The sequence below is a fragment of the Dermacentor silvarum genome, chromosome 11, assembly GCF_013339745.2.
Source record: "Dermacentor silvarum isolate Dsil-2018 chromosome 11, BIME_Dsil_1.4, whole genome shotgun sequence".
Lineage (NCBI taxonomy): Eukaryota > Metazoa > Arthropoda > Arachnida > Ixodida > Ixodidae > Dermacentor > Dermacentor silvarum.
Window position 1 is genome coordinate 20,730,666 of NC_051164.1, and position 16,647 is coordinate 20,747,312.

The following is a 16,647-nucleotide window of genomic DNA, read 5'->3' on the forward strand; positions in this document are numbered from 1 at the left end:
TATCAATGTTTTGGGCCGATTTTAAGTAGTTCGTTTATTTAAAATAATGCCTTCTGGATAGTTCATACGTGTATTGTAATAGTTGAAATATTATTTTATGTACAATAATAAATGTTTTAATTTTTTAACAACCTGGCAACGGCGACAATCAGAAATAAATACCGTTAAATACTCAACGCAGAACATTCGAACTTATGCAAATGTATTAATGAATTATGCATTAATGACAGTTTATTGCAGTTGTGGTTCGCTCGCGTGCGCTAATAAACGTACGGGGGCGATAGTAGCGCCATCGAGAGGTGTTGGTCAGGCGATGCGATGCCACAGTGGGCGATGCCGTGAATGCGTGCACTAGTTCCAGTTTCAACTCTACGTCTCGCTCGTTTCACGCAAATGGTGGAACGGCGGCACGAACTGCGGGGACACGAATCAGCTGACGCGCCGTAGGGAACGCGTGATGGAAGAAAACGAAAATTATTTTCGCGTCTCGGGGAAAAAAAAAAGCGCCGACAGCCGTTGCGATCGGCATGGCGGCCCGCGAGCGTGTTGTCGCAACTCGCGCGAGCGGCGAAAAATCGGCCGGCCCACGCCTCCGCGTGAGGTTTCTTGTGCACAAACAAAAAAACGCGCCGCGGTCTCGGAGGGTAGTAGCAGCGCTAGCCAGCCCCCGCCGCCACCACGAGGGTGTGGGTCGACGGCGACGACGACGCGACTAGCTGCTGCCGTGCGCGCGCGCGCGCTAGGCTTTTTGGCTCTCGAAGGGTCAGCCAAGTTTATTTAAATGACCGCATAGCAGCGGCGGAAGGCGAGGCCAGTGGCGGCGGTTCGGCGACGAGAGTCGCGGAAAAGCAAGCGAGCACACTCGCGCCTTGCCATCACCCGGCGAGTTTTATCTGTCCAGTGCGGAGTCCTAGAGAAGCGAAGGCGGCCACACCGCAAGCGGTGCTACCCCGAGCATGACCAAGTTTGGAGGATCCTCCCGGCGGTCGTAATTTGTGGTCAGTGCATGCGTTTCCCACTCTCTTCTCTGCTTGCGCCGCCCTCTGTGCATGCGCGCCGCTCGGGCCGTCCTTGCACGAGCTCGGACCTCCCCGTAAACGTTTTCGTACACCGCTCCGGCGCTAATGCGTGCTACGGAAGACGCGGCGCGTCGTGCCCTCTTCGGTTGACTGCCCTTCGCGTGAACGCGCACAATCCATCTCCACGACGACGCTAGGACGCTTCGGTGATGAGAGGGGTGACGAGAGCGGCCGAGAGTGATGAGCGAAACCTCCAGAGGCGCATCGGGGAGAAAAAAGCCTGCCGTCCCGCATGAGCGAGTCGAGCGGTGAAGCGATCCTCTTTAGCGCCTCCGCGCACTCTGCCTGTTGGTGGGCTAACCAACCCGAGTGGTTGCCTCTCTCCTCTCGCTTTCGAATCTCTCTCCCCAATTTTTTTTTTTTTTTTTTCGATCGGAGCATCGCGTTCAATATCGGTCGTTGGCAGGTTCGCGTACATTCCGCTAGCATTCACCTTGCGGATTTCGCCGTAAGTGTGTCTGAGCGCGCGCCTTAAATAATCACTGACATCTCAATTCGGACACAGTTGAGCAACGATTGCGCCGAAGCCAGCTATTGTGTTGTCGCTCCCGCTAAGATTATGACAGCGTCGGTGCAGCAGACCTCGCTGACGCCTCGATACTGCGAACTGTGCGATTCAACTGCACGCACACATTCATATATATAGGCCAGATATGTAGTGAAACTCAAGATCGCCTGTCGCGCCGTGTCTATATATCGTGTCATTTACGGTCGCTATTCCGAATGACCGACCGAAACTCGTCGGCTAAACAATCGTGAAGTGCTTCTCTGTCTGTCGTGAATTCCGAGTGAATATCTTTTAATTCGCTCTTAAAGGCTACTTAATTGTCATTGAGTGGTGCATTGATATCTGTCATGTCTTTGGCGATCGCGATTGTCTGAAGTAAGCTTCCTATTCTCACTAAGCTGTGGCAGTAATAAACGTATATCGAGCACCCGGTCTATGTTAGGAATTAAGCTGTGCTTTATATAAGCCCGGCTGATTCTGAGAGAAGACTTACCTTCGATCCTCGATCTCCTCTCCTTCGCGTTGAAGCATAAACTGATGAAGAACCCGCGCGTGCATTCGATTCCGTACGTTATACCGAGGTCTTCGCTTAAACGAGTGCACCGTCACGTACACACCTGCACATATGCGGAAATAAATACGCCTAAAATATTCTGGCGTGATGAAACCGAAGTTCTCACCGCATATGCTTTATTGCATGAGTGCATATGTGCAACACACTGCGCACTTCGCGACGACGGTTGTTTTTGTTTAAAAATGGAAACAGGAGGAATGGTCCTACGTGTGTGCTATATAGGCTGACAACGAATTGGTTTTTAATATCGCGTCTGGCCAAAGGGAAGGGGTGGGGGATATCGTAATAAACAAAATTTAAATGATACATCCTTGTGTCGAAAACATTTTTTGAAAACGTGTAACGGTGCGTGGACGAGATTGCCGCCTCGATTCAGCCAGCTTGAAGGCGTCCCGGTGATTGGTTGATTGATTGATTGATTTACTTATTAATTACAGATTGGAAAGAAACACAATATTTTGTCAGCTTCTCCTCAACGTCAAATTGTTAAATGAATAAAGCATTGTATGATTAGGGAAGTGAAATAATTCAGCTTCTTTAGTGGTTCGCAGCAAAAGGCGTCGAAGTGACTTGATTTAAAAATATAAATAAATAAGAGGAAAAAAATAATGGGGTAATTGGAGCTCGCTGCGAGAGACCTTCGCTCTGCAGTAGGGCACCAGAGGGTTGTACCCTTTTCATTTTAAAAACGAATTCGCTACGTTCATTTATTCCATGAAGTATGTTTTATTCTTATGTTGACGACGTGCAGATGGGGATATAAATTTTGTAACCTCGCCATCTGTGAGCGACAGGTTCAACTTGGCCTGAAAAAAGTGTCGAGATGGGCACAGGAGAATGGATTTAAGCTAAGTCCCTTTGAAAGCTCCTGTGTCTTGTTTTTTTGTTTTTTCAAGAAATAGAGGCATGGTCCCAGACCCCCATATTGAGCTGCATGGTCAACCTTTACCTGTAAGGAGACAACAAAAATTTTCAGCCATCATTTTATACACGAAGCTAACCTTTATTCCACACCTGAAGTACCTAAGAAAAAAAAATTCCTAAGAACAATGAACATACTAAAATCCTTTCACACACAACTAGGGGTAGTGACAGGAAGTGCCTCATGAACCTTTGGAAAGCCTCATACGAACACCTTAAATTATGGAGCTATAGGCTACTCCTAATCGGTTACTCCTAGCGCCTTGAAGATGCTGGATCCTGTCCATCATCTATATATAGTATCCGCCTGGCGACTGGTGCCTACAAGTCCTGTAGGCGCCAACGAGGGTTCGCTCCACCTTCAGAGGTCGTACTACAGTTTTATATTTTTTCTGAAAGAGAACGAAAATCACGAACATCCCTCTTACGTGTCCGCAAACGCGTGTCCTCTGCAACGCTGTTTAATAATCGACCTGCAGCTAGAGAATCATTACCTCTGCGCGTAAGAAAGCTTTCGGAGGAAACGGTAGTTCCAATTTTTGAGCATAGTCTGATGGCCCCAGCGATGCCATTGCCGCCGTGGCAGTGGTAGCTCATAGAATGTTATATGCCAGTCGTAGAGGTGACAAAACACGCTCCAGAGGCACATATTCGAATGCATTTCCGGGAACTTCCATCGAAGTACTCGTGCGCAGAATTTTACACCGACGCTTATGCCGGCGTGTTTTATGCAGCAATCGGTACATCCTTCTCGGAATCCAATGTCCTGCACCCGGAAACAATATCTTTACGGCTGGAGCCTATTCACTATTGTCTGTCGTGAAACATATAAGAAAATTAAAACTCCAAAAGACAGTTATATACACAGGCTCTCTAAGTGTCGTAAAGCCTTAGTGTCACTGCGTAAACACAGGAACCCTGTACTTAGTGCTACTGTACTATTCCGTTCTTTTCAGAACGTATATATCTAACCAACATCTCATTGTATGCTGGGTGCCTGGCCATAGATGCATCGAGGGTAGTATGCTGCGAGCAGACCAAATTGCCACATCATTTGCATCACAAACTATTATTTCTACCGGTGTTGTCCCTGCCACAGATCTGAAGCCTTTCTTACGAAAGAACCTCCGAAGCCAGTGGCCACGTTTGTTGGACGCTAAAAATGAATAATACACTTCACGTGATTAAGCCACAGTTAGGTTTCTGGCACTCCACAACGAAAATACGACGAATTGAAACACGTCGCGAGCCTGTCGACTCAGGATAGGACACACATGTGGAACCCATAACTTTCTGCTCACGTCATGGTAATGAACCCCGACCTGTGGTAGATTTGAAAGGCTAACCTGTCCTTCACATCCTCTTGTAGTGTCAAGAAGCAGAAGTTGAGAGAAACATTTCCTCTAGGATACCGCCAACGCATCCCACTCCATCTTGGAGCAGAACCGTTGTTTGACACCAAATCAGTTTTAGTTTTCTTGAGTGACGTTGTATCACATGTTATTAACACAATAAATTCGTAGCGCATCCTCTCGCCAGTGGACGCTGCATGCTATTATATACATATAGTAGTGTTCTGTATAGCACGTGCCTCCAGGCCCTTGTGTTGCAAGGGCTCTGTCAAGGCAGTAGTGCTTCCTACAAGTTTTTACCACTGACATAGTTAGTATATGTATTACCCTCCTAGAATGTATTTCTTGTGTTCATAGTACACACCGTTAGTCATTACCATATTCTTATTACGTATTAATTTTACGAACTTTACAACGACTGCTTTAAGGCCCCTTTACAGTCTCCTCACGTGTACCTCTCGAGATTCGCCACTACGTTGCCAACTCATTTAGCCCTAGTTTGGCACTCTTTGGCCATAATTGGACCTTGCGCCACAAAACACCAGTTCATCATCACCATCGTTAACACATCGTGTTTGTCCTCCCAAGGCGAACGTTCCGCGCTTCCGCTCCCTTTGCCATTTTCACTTCCGCGATTCCGAAGCTCAGCGGGTCGCGTGACCTCCAACACTTGGCGCCCAGCAACGTGTGACCTCCAACATTTCAAGACATCGTCGCTAGGCGCCTTTCGTTTTTTGCGTCTTTTCTTACCTACCACGCTTTCTCTGAGTGGCCTTTTTATATTTAGTATTGTAGAAGCGTAGTGTACCAATCCTGATCGAGAGAAGGAAATTTATAGAATAATAAAAATGGGTGCATGGGACCGCCCACGGTAGGCATTTCTAAGTTATGACCGGCCGCTTACCGCTATCCGTGACAAGAAAAGTACACAGTCACTGCATTCTACTGGCGTCACTATACCACGTGATAATATGCAGGGGGTGGCGTGCCCGGTGCGCCACCTCCAGGCTGTAGGAAATTCGCAGGCATAAAATGGTGCCAGCTGGCACAAGAATGGTAACTGGAGATCGCTGGACACGGGCGTTTCGTCCTGTATATAGAAGAAACAGGCGGCCGCATATAGAAAGTGTTCCCAACTATCGTGCACCAGGATTTTTAAAAAATATGCAAATGGCCGCGTAGCTGGACAGAACCAAGGTAATGTTGTTTGCCGCCGCTTGGAGATACTCAAATTATTTGTTGCAATTCGCCTAAATACATTATTATATAGTCTTAAATAATTAATTCATCAACTTCTCAAATCTTATAATTAGATGAAAAGTGTCAATGAGAAAATTGTAGAGCATCATGACAAAACTCCGGATACAGCTTTCTGTTGCTCAATACGTGCTACATAAAATTGTTTTTCCGAGCTTGAAAGGATCCCGCGAATACACGCCAAGTGCCTCGAGCGGCCGGTCGCGCGGCAATATCGCCTGTATTCGCGGGCCCCTTTCATGCTCGGAAAAACACTTTTATGTAGCACGTATTGAGCAACAGAAAGCTGTATCGGGAGTTTTGTCATGATGCTCTACAATTTTCTCATTGACACTCTCACTGACGCTGAAACGACGCTGTCGCTGGTAGAGGTCTTCGTCCTGTAGTGGACAAACGTATGATGATGATGATGATGACGACGACGATGATGATATCGAATGTATTAATGCAGCTCAGCTTAATTTTCCCTATAGTGTCCCTTGAAGAAGCCCAGCAGGTCTCTTAGTAGTTTTCTTGAGGATACACTCGAGGGTCGCCGGGCGGGAACATCGGTCGTCGGGCATACATATCGGACGTACAGAGGTCAAACGACCCGTGCGGTGTCAAAAAGAGCTATAGCGCCCGCTGAAGAGACAAGCGAAGTAGCTTCACTAATGTTGGACGAGCAAGCGGAAAAAGCGGGGCCCCAGCTGTGAGCCTGCATTGTGTGGCATGCATCGCGCGCTGTGTGTTGGCCCTCGCGTTCGAAGCGCGCGCTCGCAGCAACGCTCCAAACTGGCAAGTGTTTTCCCTCAATGCCGACAGGCATTGAGGGCGTGCGCGTAATAATGCCGGGATTGGGGCCGCACGTTGCGAGCCGCGTTTCCGTCCCTGCTCGGCTTCTCTCGGCACCCTGCCGGGGAGCCTCACTCACAGGGGGTCTTGGAGCGCGTCAGGCCGACGGCTGCCCTCCGTAAGTCATTCCTCACTGCCTTGATAATCTTTCATATGCCAGGCAGAGGCAGGACATATGTGTCGCCTTAAGGTGATGATGATGGCGCTACCATGAGGATATAATGAAATGCAGGAAGGAACTTCGCAAGTTTAGTGAGGACAAGGGACGAATTAAAACAGCTATGCATACCCAGTACACGACGTCACGATGGTGGTTCAAAGAATACGACCTAATTCACGGGTGGGGTCACTAAATGTGAAAATTCGGACTTTTTGGTGGCTCATGGTGATCTATTAAGGAATAGCGCACACAAGAACATGCGTTCCTGTTCATGTATGCGCTATTCCTCCAAGACCATCACAGATTATATTGAGTACATGTGCGTAAAGATTCAAAATGTCGCTGTCTGGCAATTAATGCATCATAAATTTAGAAAGTCCCACTTTTTTTTCCCGTCGTGCGTCTACACATCGATGGCAATATACTGTAAGCGTTGTTTTTGTGTACTTACGTAAGTTAGTTCCTTGGTGGGGTGCCAGTCAAGTTACTCGGTGCCGTTTTCGTTTTCGTATTTGTAATTCTCTTTCTGCGAGGCATCAGGGCCTGTTCCGTTCTAGAAAGAGTAAGATTTCGTACCATCCTGATAAATATTCCGGTGTGGTTTGTGGTACTCCTCTAGTTGTCTGACTACAGTAAATGTAAGCTTCTGAATGGAAAATCCTTGTAACTTCTATGCTGACGTCTGCGTGGATTTGTTATCGAATAACCAAGAAGCCAATGCGAGACAGGGAAACAATAAAAAAATCGTCATTTCCATTCCCGATCTAACTAGTAAGTGCGAAATGCCAGTGATTTCAACCAAACAGTTGACCTTGTCACCCCTGTACACTGCATGCAGGAATTTTATTCATGTCTACACATTCGGTTCGTGTAAGAATGGGAGCTCTACATCGGCGTTCTTTATATACCGGCATGTCCAGAGCGAAGAATGTTTAGACAGTGCGCCACTTTCCAACATCTACGACGACAAGGGTATATGCTATACTTTCGGCATTACGCTTCACATGTTCACACTCAGGATCATTTCGATGAGTGATTGGCAAGCTTCGCTATGTGTGCATAAAAGAAATCAGATTGGGGAAAGTAGACAGTACAATGTTACACGAAATTCAAAAAGGCTTACGCTACAGCGAAGGGTCTTCTCCATGATATCGTATTCCAGTGGATATACTAAGTCATGGCGAAATTACAAGGAACGTCATTACAGAATACATGGTGCGCGAAAGCTCACCAAAATGGATCGCTACTACCCCTGGCGGCGAGCGATGCGCGTTGTCCTTGAAACGAACTTTGTGGTCGAATGTGCAGAGGAAATTGGTTCACAAATGGCGCATGAAGATCCACGATATATGCGATAGACCCTAACATGCAATTCGCCATACCTATACAAAGCAGCCGCTTAGTAGAAACAGCAATTGATAGACTTCGTATTGGCACAGCCTATACTAAATACTTCTTGTACAAGATGGGGAAAACCGATAGCACTGTGTGCGCCTGTGAGGAGGCTAATGAAGACATAGAAGCCTTGCTATTAAACTGAAAAAATTATGACACTCACCATAAGAGGCTTTTTGCGAACGTACATGCTCTGGATAGGAGGCCGATATCACTAGATAAAATCCTGGATTCATGGCCATCAGAACACCTGCAAAACAGTGCGACACGCACATTAACACAGTTTCTTGAAGAATCGGGAATATTTAGAAGTTATTAAACTTTATTACTTTGATCACGGCGCTGTATTGGTTGAAGTGATTCAATTTTTTAGACATTTTCGTATATGCCTCTTTCGTGTGTTGCATGTTCCTGCGGTCCTTTTGTGTGTGTTTGGGTGGTATGTCTTTTTCACCATCGAGGACCGCCGTGTGTATTTACGTCAATATGAACACTCGAACGCTTGTGAACTGCTCAGAAACATTTGTTTTTGTTGCGTGTATCTAAAATTTAGAACTGTTGTTACTGTAGTATGTTCTCTATTCTTTGCCTGACGCTTTCTTTTTTTAAATTTATCGAATTAAGAGTATATATATAGTAGGCGGGGCCGTCTAACAAGCACCAACATCTCATTGCATACATTTAACAATAACAATAATTAAAAAAGACTGGGAACCTAAAATAACATTCTTAGCGTAAAACAAGGAAGCTAATAACCAAAAAGAAAGGCAACCTCGCCTCTCTCCCTGTATGGGTGCGTAGATGAGATGGATGCGATACATAGATGTGATGTCCTAGATAGGCGGCGCGCCACTTGTCGCATTCATGTAAACGTCGCTAAGTGATACTTAGTTTCACTTGCGTGCTTTAACGTCCCAATTCAGCGCACGGGCTAGGGACGCCATAGCGAAGGGCTCCGGGTTAATTTTGACCACCTGGGGTCCTTTAACAGGCACCCAAAACGCGGCACACGAGCCTTTCTTTTTTCTTTTTTTTTTTGCGAAATTTACCCGCTAAATTTAGCGGCCGGTTGTTAGGAGGTGTACGTAAACATTAGACACGTCAACAGAGCGTTGACCGCCAGTCCCCGTAGGAACGTGCGTAATGTCACAGGAGAAGTCCTTCCCCAAAACTGCAACCGCTGCGCTGCGCATGCTGGTAAGCATATCATTGTGATCTATAGTGGCGGCTGTAAATAAATTGTTTCGGTCGGTATAGCTGACGTGATGTCGGCGATCCCCACAATGTGCCGCCGTCAGTGAATTGAAAGGACGCTGGAGGTGCGCTTCACCCTAGAAACAGTGTTCTTGCATGGAAGCCAGCTTCGACGAGCGCTTTGTAGTGAGCTGCGCTCGCAGGGTCTGCTTTTCGGGCGCGTCATAAAGTAGGGAGCCCTGTCGGTGGCGCATGCGCATTTAGATCCCGCAAGATCTTCACGTACGCAGCGCTTCTACGTACGTGATCTTGAATGAACTTGGCTGGAGTAGTGTTCGTGTTTGCCGGCGGAGGGCGCCAGTAGACATGCAGAAGCAACGATCCATATTTGGCAAGTCCTCCATCTAAGGATCGTTGTGTACGCGAAACTATAAGCGACTTACGCATGCGACGCGTATAGCGCACGTAGAACCCTCGCGTTTGTGTGCGCAATTTTTCTGTGTACGTGATGAAACTAGAACTGTTATGCTGGATAACCTTTTGTCTCTAAAAAGGCCCCACGCGATGTCCAAATAATATTGTCACGTTGTAGTGACGGGGAACGACCAGACAGTCGCAAAACTGTGAGGAACGAGAACTAACTCTTTATAAGGTGATCTCGTGCCCAGAAAGACATGCGACACTCAAAAGCACAGCTATAGAGGTGAGCATAATCGTCGAACACTAATCTACGCGTCAAACACGTCGGTTATTCATAGAAGACTCACCGTACATTCCAGCGTAATCGTTGATGCTCGCGTACGTTCCATAATGTGCACCACTGTCCGCTTCAAGCATGCACTCTGGTAAGACAAGGTTCTTTCGCTAAAGAATCGGCGAAAACATTATTAGAGGGTTTAGAATAGGGGCCCGAAAGGTTTCACGGCCCCAAAGAAATTGCGTTAGCGCCACTGCGCATGCGCGAGACGCGAATATAGTTTAGCGTTTGCGTTGGCGACGCTATTTCACGAATACATCGTGCCGACCTAAACTCGACGTAAAAGTTTCTCGTCAACGAACGTGGCGGCATCCAACGAAGAGACGGCTCTCGCCCTGTGCCACATTCGACCCCAATTCTCGTTAACCTGCGGTCATCAAAAACAATGAACAATGTTGGCGGCTTTCGCTTTCACTCATTTCATGCAAAAAAAGCAACAAAAAAAAAGCGACACAAGCAAGAATTAAGCGAGAAATCATTGATATTTCTTCGATCGCAGTAGCCAAACTTGAAGGCCGCCAGGCCTTTCACAAACACATCTCCGTTCTATATAGGATCGAGAGGCCCGTCTCGTTGCTAGGTCGGCCGAGATTGAAGTCAGAGCTTAACATGACTCAATTTATTATAAACAGTACATTAGTGCTCATGAAACACGTATCGAAAGAGCAATTATTTTGCTGCGCTTTAGATGACTTTTCGTTGAAGCTTTAGTTTTCGCCCGTCGAAGCGCTGCAAGCGTACGACGCAAAGAGCGAGCGCTAAATCCTATTCTGAAACTCGTTGCTCTCGCGTGCCCCAAAGGCCGTGCGCACAAAGCTCTTTGGGGCCGCCAAGATAGGGGGCCCCTATTCGAAAACTCTATTAAGGAAAGTTCCGATACATGTAGGGGCGTCTCGCGCCGAGTGATTACTTTGTATCAGCGGTTATAGAAGGGAAGGTCACTGGAAAAAAGATAAACAATGTACTCGTATCAGTATTGCGAAGCTGTAGGATTCGGCAAGATTGCCTTAGTGCTGGAGTTGTTTAGCGTAATCTGGGTTCTAAAAACAACTTTAGAGTAACGGCAGAGTTGAATGTATTGTTGTACTTAGTAAATTATTATTCTGCAATAGGAAAAAAAAAGTTCTATTACCTTAAAGGGGGCCTGCCACGTGCCAGGAAAATCTTGTTGAACGGCACCGATGGCATCGCCTCGATGCGGCCATTTTCTGCACTTCGTAGACAGGAAGTGACGCAAGAGTATGCCGCTATATGATGACTGGTTAAAAATGTAATGTGTGATTTACGTTCCTACGATATTGCAACTATATTGCGAAGAAATCTACGGCATTATCGTATCACAGAGTCACGGGCGAGGTGTGGCAACCACGGGAATGTCGCATCAAATGCCGAGCGTTGATGATGATGGTTTATTGGCATTCAATTTGAAACGGGACGGTGCCTATAGCTAACCTACCCTGCTTGAGTTAATCAGGTGCATGCTTTTTATTCTAGTATTTTGTATAAATCTCCCTATTCTTTCTTACTCTTCTTCAACACTTCTAATCTACTTCGTACCGCTACCCATGCCTGTAATGAATCCGGTCGTATCAGTCTTTTCCCTCCTTTTTTTTCCCACCAACACTCTAAACGTTTCTTGCTTATTTCTACTGCCGATCGGTTGATGCTTCCGTCGACTTTAAATCCAAGCGCTTCTGGAAGGTCACCGTTACCTGCGGGTCTTACTGGGTGAATCCTTTCGCATTCCATTAAGATCTGCTGAGTGTCTCCGGATTTTAGCTCCAGTATACACATGCCTCATCTAGTTCCGAATATTTTCTCCGGTATGCTTTTGTCCTTAGGCAACCAGCTCGAGCCTCAAATAGCAAGGTACTGTCCTTTGTGTTATCGTACAGATTTTCTCTTCTAATTTGTCTTGCCATTCTTGTAAATCTCCATGATCTGTTTTGTTTCCATTCTTTGCATACAATTTATTGTCTTGTTACTCTCGCGTTATTTTTGATGACTACTGGTTGTCTATTTACACTTTCAGTTACCATGTACTTGGTTGCCATCTTTCTTGACCTCTTCCTTCATTCTGTATCCACGCTTTTTAGGTACAGATACTTCTTCACTTTAGTCGCCGATTTATTTTCATCCGTGTTCCTGGGTATTTCTTCAAAACTAATTTTGATCTGCGCTTCTGTGACTTCAAAAGAGGCCTAACCCATGTCACCCGGCATTGCGTCTTTTGTGGTTTTACCGTGGGCTCCCAAAGCCAACCGGCCTACTGATCTTTGGTAAGTTACAACCCTGACAATATATCCGACTTAAACACAGAATGGCATTTGCGAACGTTAGCGCTGGCACCATTACTCCTTTCCAGATTCCACGCACCACCTCATGCTTATTGTGGCCCCATTGTGTTCTGTGTTTCATTATTGCTACATTCCGCTTCCCCTTTATTTTCAGATTACCTTGATGGTTGCTTGAGTAAGTCTTTCCTTCGTTTATGTGTACGCCGAGGTATTTATATTGCTTGATTATGGGTATGACTTACTGTTGAAGCAACACCACGTAATTACTCGTCTCTTCATTAAGGATCATAATTCCCGATTTCTCTGTGCTAAACTTAAGGCCTACATTTGTTGCTGCGTTGCCACAGATATCCACAAGTGTCTGTAAATCCCTTGGATTGTCCGCTAGTAGCACTATGTCGTCCGCATAAATCAGTCCAGGGACCTTCTGTTACACCATTTGTCCATTTATTTATTTATTCAGGTACCCAAAAAGCCCAGAGGGCAATACAAAGGGGGGTGGGGCATTAAATACACAAAACACATAACCTAACAAGAAAATATGAATGAGAACATGAATCAGTAAACACGAATTAGTGCAATACCAATTACTCATTACAGAATATATACAATGAGTGAGAGAAAAAAAATAGTATAGTAATCACAAGGTTCAGGGTTCCTAAAATACTTCAAACACTTATCATAATGGGCGGTATGACATGTATCTGATAAAACAGCCCTAAATAAGACAATGATTTTTAGTATACATCACTGAACATGAAAGCCATTACAGATTAAATCAGAACATCAGGAAATGCAATTGGAACGTAGCAACAAGGAGTAAGAGGATGAAATTGATTTTTTTCGGCTTTACATTTTTCTTGCTGTATTTTTCTGTTTCCCTTTCCCCTTTTTTCAGAGGGGAGGGGGCAAGGATTACTGATAACCATTAGTTCAGATTTTTAGGAACAACTTTAAATTACGCATGTTGGATAAATCAAACCGTAATTCAAGCTTTTCCAGCCGACTTTCTATACCCTTAACATAAAGCGTGAACAACAATGGAGACAGAGGACATCCTTGCTTCAGTCCTTGGTGAATTTCCACGACTTCATTACATTTTCGGCCATCCCATACAACTTGTACTCGGTTGTCTCTACATATCTCCTCCAGCAGCTCCAGGAAATCGTCATCTATGCATTCGTGCTCGAGAATATCCCATAACAATTCCCTGTCTACGTTGTCGTAGGCTCCCTTAGTATGTTGAAATACTATCCATAAAGATCTATTCTGAGCTATTGAAATCTCTATCCACAAATATATCATCCTCTAAGCGTCTGCCTCTGAACCCATTTTGTAGTTTCCCCAGTATATACTTTTTTTTTTTTAAAGCGAAGCTTTATATTGCTGGGCGAAATCGTACATGGCTAGGTGAAACCGTCAGTGTACAGAAAACTATCATCATCAGCAATGGCTCGAACGTCGTCTTCTTCCGCAGCTGGCTGCGTTGCCGCTCATCCTTCCAGCGTAGAATTTCTCTTCTGTCGTCGTAATTAATGGGGAGGCCGCGTTTACGGGGGTATGAACCATTGCTTAAGGGAGTATGAGCCATTCATTGTCTTACGTAACAGACAAATTTAATTTTGAAGCAATTTATTTCGAGGAATCGCAAGCGGCAATGGCGGGCGAATGCTGCTAACCACGCCGCCGAGTAAACTCAAGACATCGAACTCAAGCGACAACGGCCGACTGCGGGCATACCGTCAGTGACGTCGTTCTCTCCGTCGCAGCCGAACGTGTGTGTAACCTCATAATTGATGAATACTTTAATGAACCCTCGGGATTAACCTAGTTATAAACACTGGGGCCGCGCGTTTCAGCTTCGCTGCATGGTTAATCATCTTCACGGAGTGGAAGGGCCGACGAATTCCCTCCACCCACTTTGACAGTTCTAATTTTATGGCTTGCAGTGCCATTCTATATATATCGCCGACGTTACTGTAACTGGCCTGTACGAGCTCGTCTTATCCTTATCTCCTTTGCCTTTGTAGATTAGGTTCGTGTTGCTTTCACGCCAACCAACCGGAATTTTTTTTTTTATATAACTTGCTGTATGGCATTACGCAGCAGTGCCTTGCTCTTTGCACCCAGATGTTTGATTAGCTCTAGTGGGATTTGATCGGGTCGTGTGGCCGTGTTATTAGGGACGTTTTTTTTTTTTTTCAACTTTTCTCGCGTAAATATTTTCTACACTAAATTTTGATCTCTCAGTCATCTTTGTTGTTGCTGGATCTGCTTGAGTCTGGACTATAGTTTCGTGCCGAAGCTATCCCTAATAGAGAGTTTTAGAATAGGGGTATCAAAAGTTTGGGGCTCCAAAGAGCTTTGCGGGTATTAGAGTTGGGGCATGCAGGTGTGAATAGCTTTAAAAGAGGGCTTTGCGTTTGCGGATAGCGTCTTGCGCTTGCAGCGCCACTACAGCGTCAAAGAAAAGGTATTATAAATATCAAAATGAAATGTCATTTTACGATAAGAAGTGTAATTCTGACTTTCGGGTTTTCGCATTTAATTACTATTTAGAGATTATTCTATCAGCAGCAAGCAATTTGTTAGGCTTAGTTTTGAGTAACCAACTTTACGTGCCTTCCTAAGCCTAGTTAATCCCTGCTAAATGTATACGAACCATGAAATCGACAATCGAATTCGGAATCAGCGGCGTATAATGAATCAATCTTCATTACACACGTTAGTTGAGAGAAAGCGATAACCGCAGTCACTTCTATTATAACTTACGAACTTCACGCCTCACCATGAATCGAGCCCAGCTTGGTGTTAGGTTAGAGCCGTCGCTTTGATGGGTGCCGCCATGTTTGCTGACGCAAAGATTTTGGGGCAGCTTTTGGGGCTCCCGCTAAATCGGTGAAATAGCGTGCCCGACTCAAAACCCAAACGCACTTTGCGTCTCGCGCATGCGCAGTGGCTTCGACGCTATTTCTTTGTGGCCCCAAAACGTTTGGGGGCTCTTTAATAACGTCTCTGATGTATCGTAGCGCATCGTCGCCTCCGAATATATTACCTTCTTCATCCATTACTAGCCGTTTGCGAATTTTCAGTTGATGCTTCGAGTACTCTTATGTGGTTCCAGAATCTTTTTCGGGCGCCTTTCTCTCTTTTGCGAGTGTTATGCACCCAACGTTCACTTGCGCATTTAATTCTCTCTTGCACGAGCTCACTCGCCATCCTTTTCTTTTCTCGGTATTTGTCCCATCTAAGGAGCACCTCTTCGTGTAATCCCAACTTTTTGGCTTTTCAGTGATTCCTAGACGCCTGCTTACGCTCTTCTATAGCTTGCTTTACTTCCTTGTCCTACCACTTACGTGGTTTCCTCTTTCCAACCCAACATTTTTTTTTTTTTTTTTGCCGCGTCTGTCTTATTTCCTGCTGCATAACGTATACGAGTCCCTTATATTCCCAGACTGTTGTAGAAAGCGCTCCCATTTTTTTGTGTGTTCCTTGCGATCTCTGCTATTTGCTTTTCACTAATTTTTAAGTATTTTACGGCTATTGGTTTGTGTTTTGCGTTACCATCCCTGTTACCTCCCTCTTAACTGCTATATTAAACAGTGTCGTATTCTAATTTTTTTTACATCTCTTTTCTATTATCTTTCATTCCCCTTTAGCCCTTTCCCCAGCACAGGGTAGCCAGCCGGTCGGAGAACTGGCTAACCTCCCCGTCTTTCCGTCTATTCCTCCTTCATTCCTTCCATAAGGTTCTGTTCATCGCACATACCCACACTAGAGAACCGTTGTAATCAGTATATCCGTCTAAATGCTCCATGGCAGCTAGCATTCATATCTCCTATTAATACCACCTGGCCCGATTTCCTGAACTCATTAGTGTCACTTCTAATGCGATCAACCAATTGCTTTTTTTTTATCTGCTGTCACTACCTGTACATAGTTAAGCCATTCGTAGCCACGTCTTTTTGCCTTGCCATGTGCCGCTAATCCATAAATGCTTTCTTTCACCCTTTGCCACTTCAGACCTCGCCTAATTAGTATGCCTACGCCTCCGCCTTTCCTTGACCCGGTCATTTTGTTGCACCCTTCCCATACAAAATTGTCAATAACAGGCGGCTGCTCCAAATCTCGTAGATGCGTTTCGGTCAAGGCATACACGCTAATCGCGTCGTGATTCAGTTGCGTTTGAATTCCCAGCCATTATTCCTGCTTGTGACCACCCTGCACGTTTATGTAACAAATGTTACCTTCACTATTCCTTGTGCGTCATTTCCTAACTCCTTGTGGTCTAATTATGCCCTTTACTGATGTGTCGTTGC

General features: G+C 45.4%; 1 protein-coding gene across 1 annotated transcript in view; it reads left to right on the forward strand.

Moving 5' to 3' along the window:
• Positions 1–411: 411 nt before the first annotated feature.
• LOC119433272 (rho GTPase-activating protein 45-like) overlaps positions 412–16,647 on the forward strand; it is a 248,965-nt gene continuing 232,729 nt past the window's right edge. Inside the window, exon 1 of the mRNA XM_049658783.1 lies at positions 412–998. The gene's annotated coding sequence lies outside the window, so the exon portion shown is untranslated. The remainder of the gene's footprint in view (positions 999–16,647) is intronic.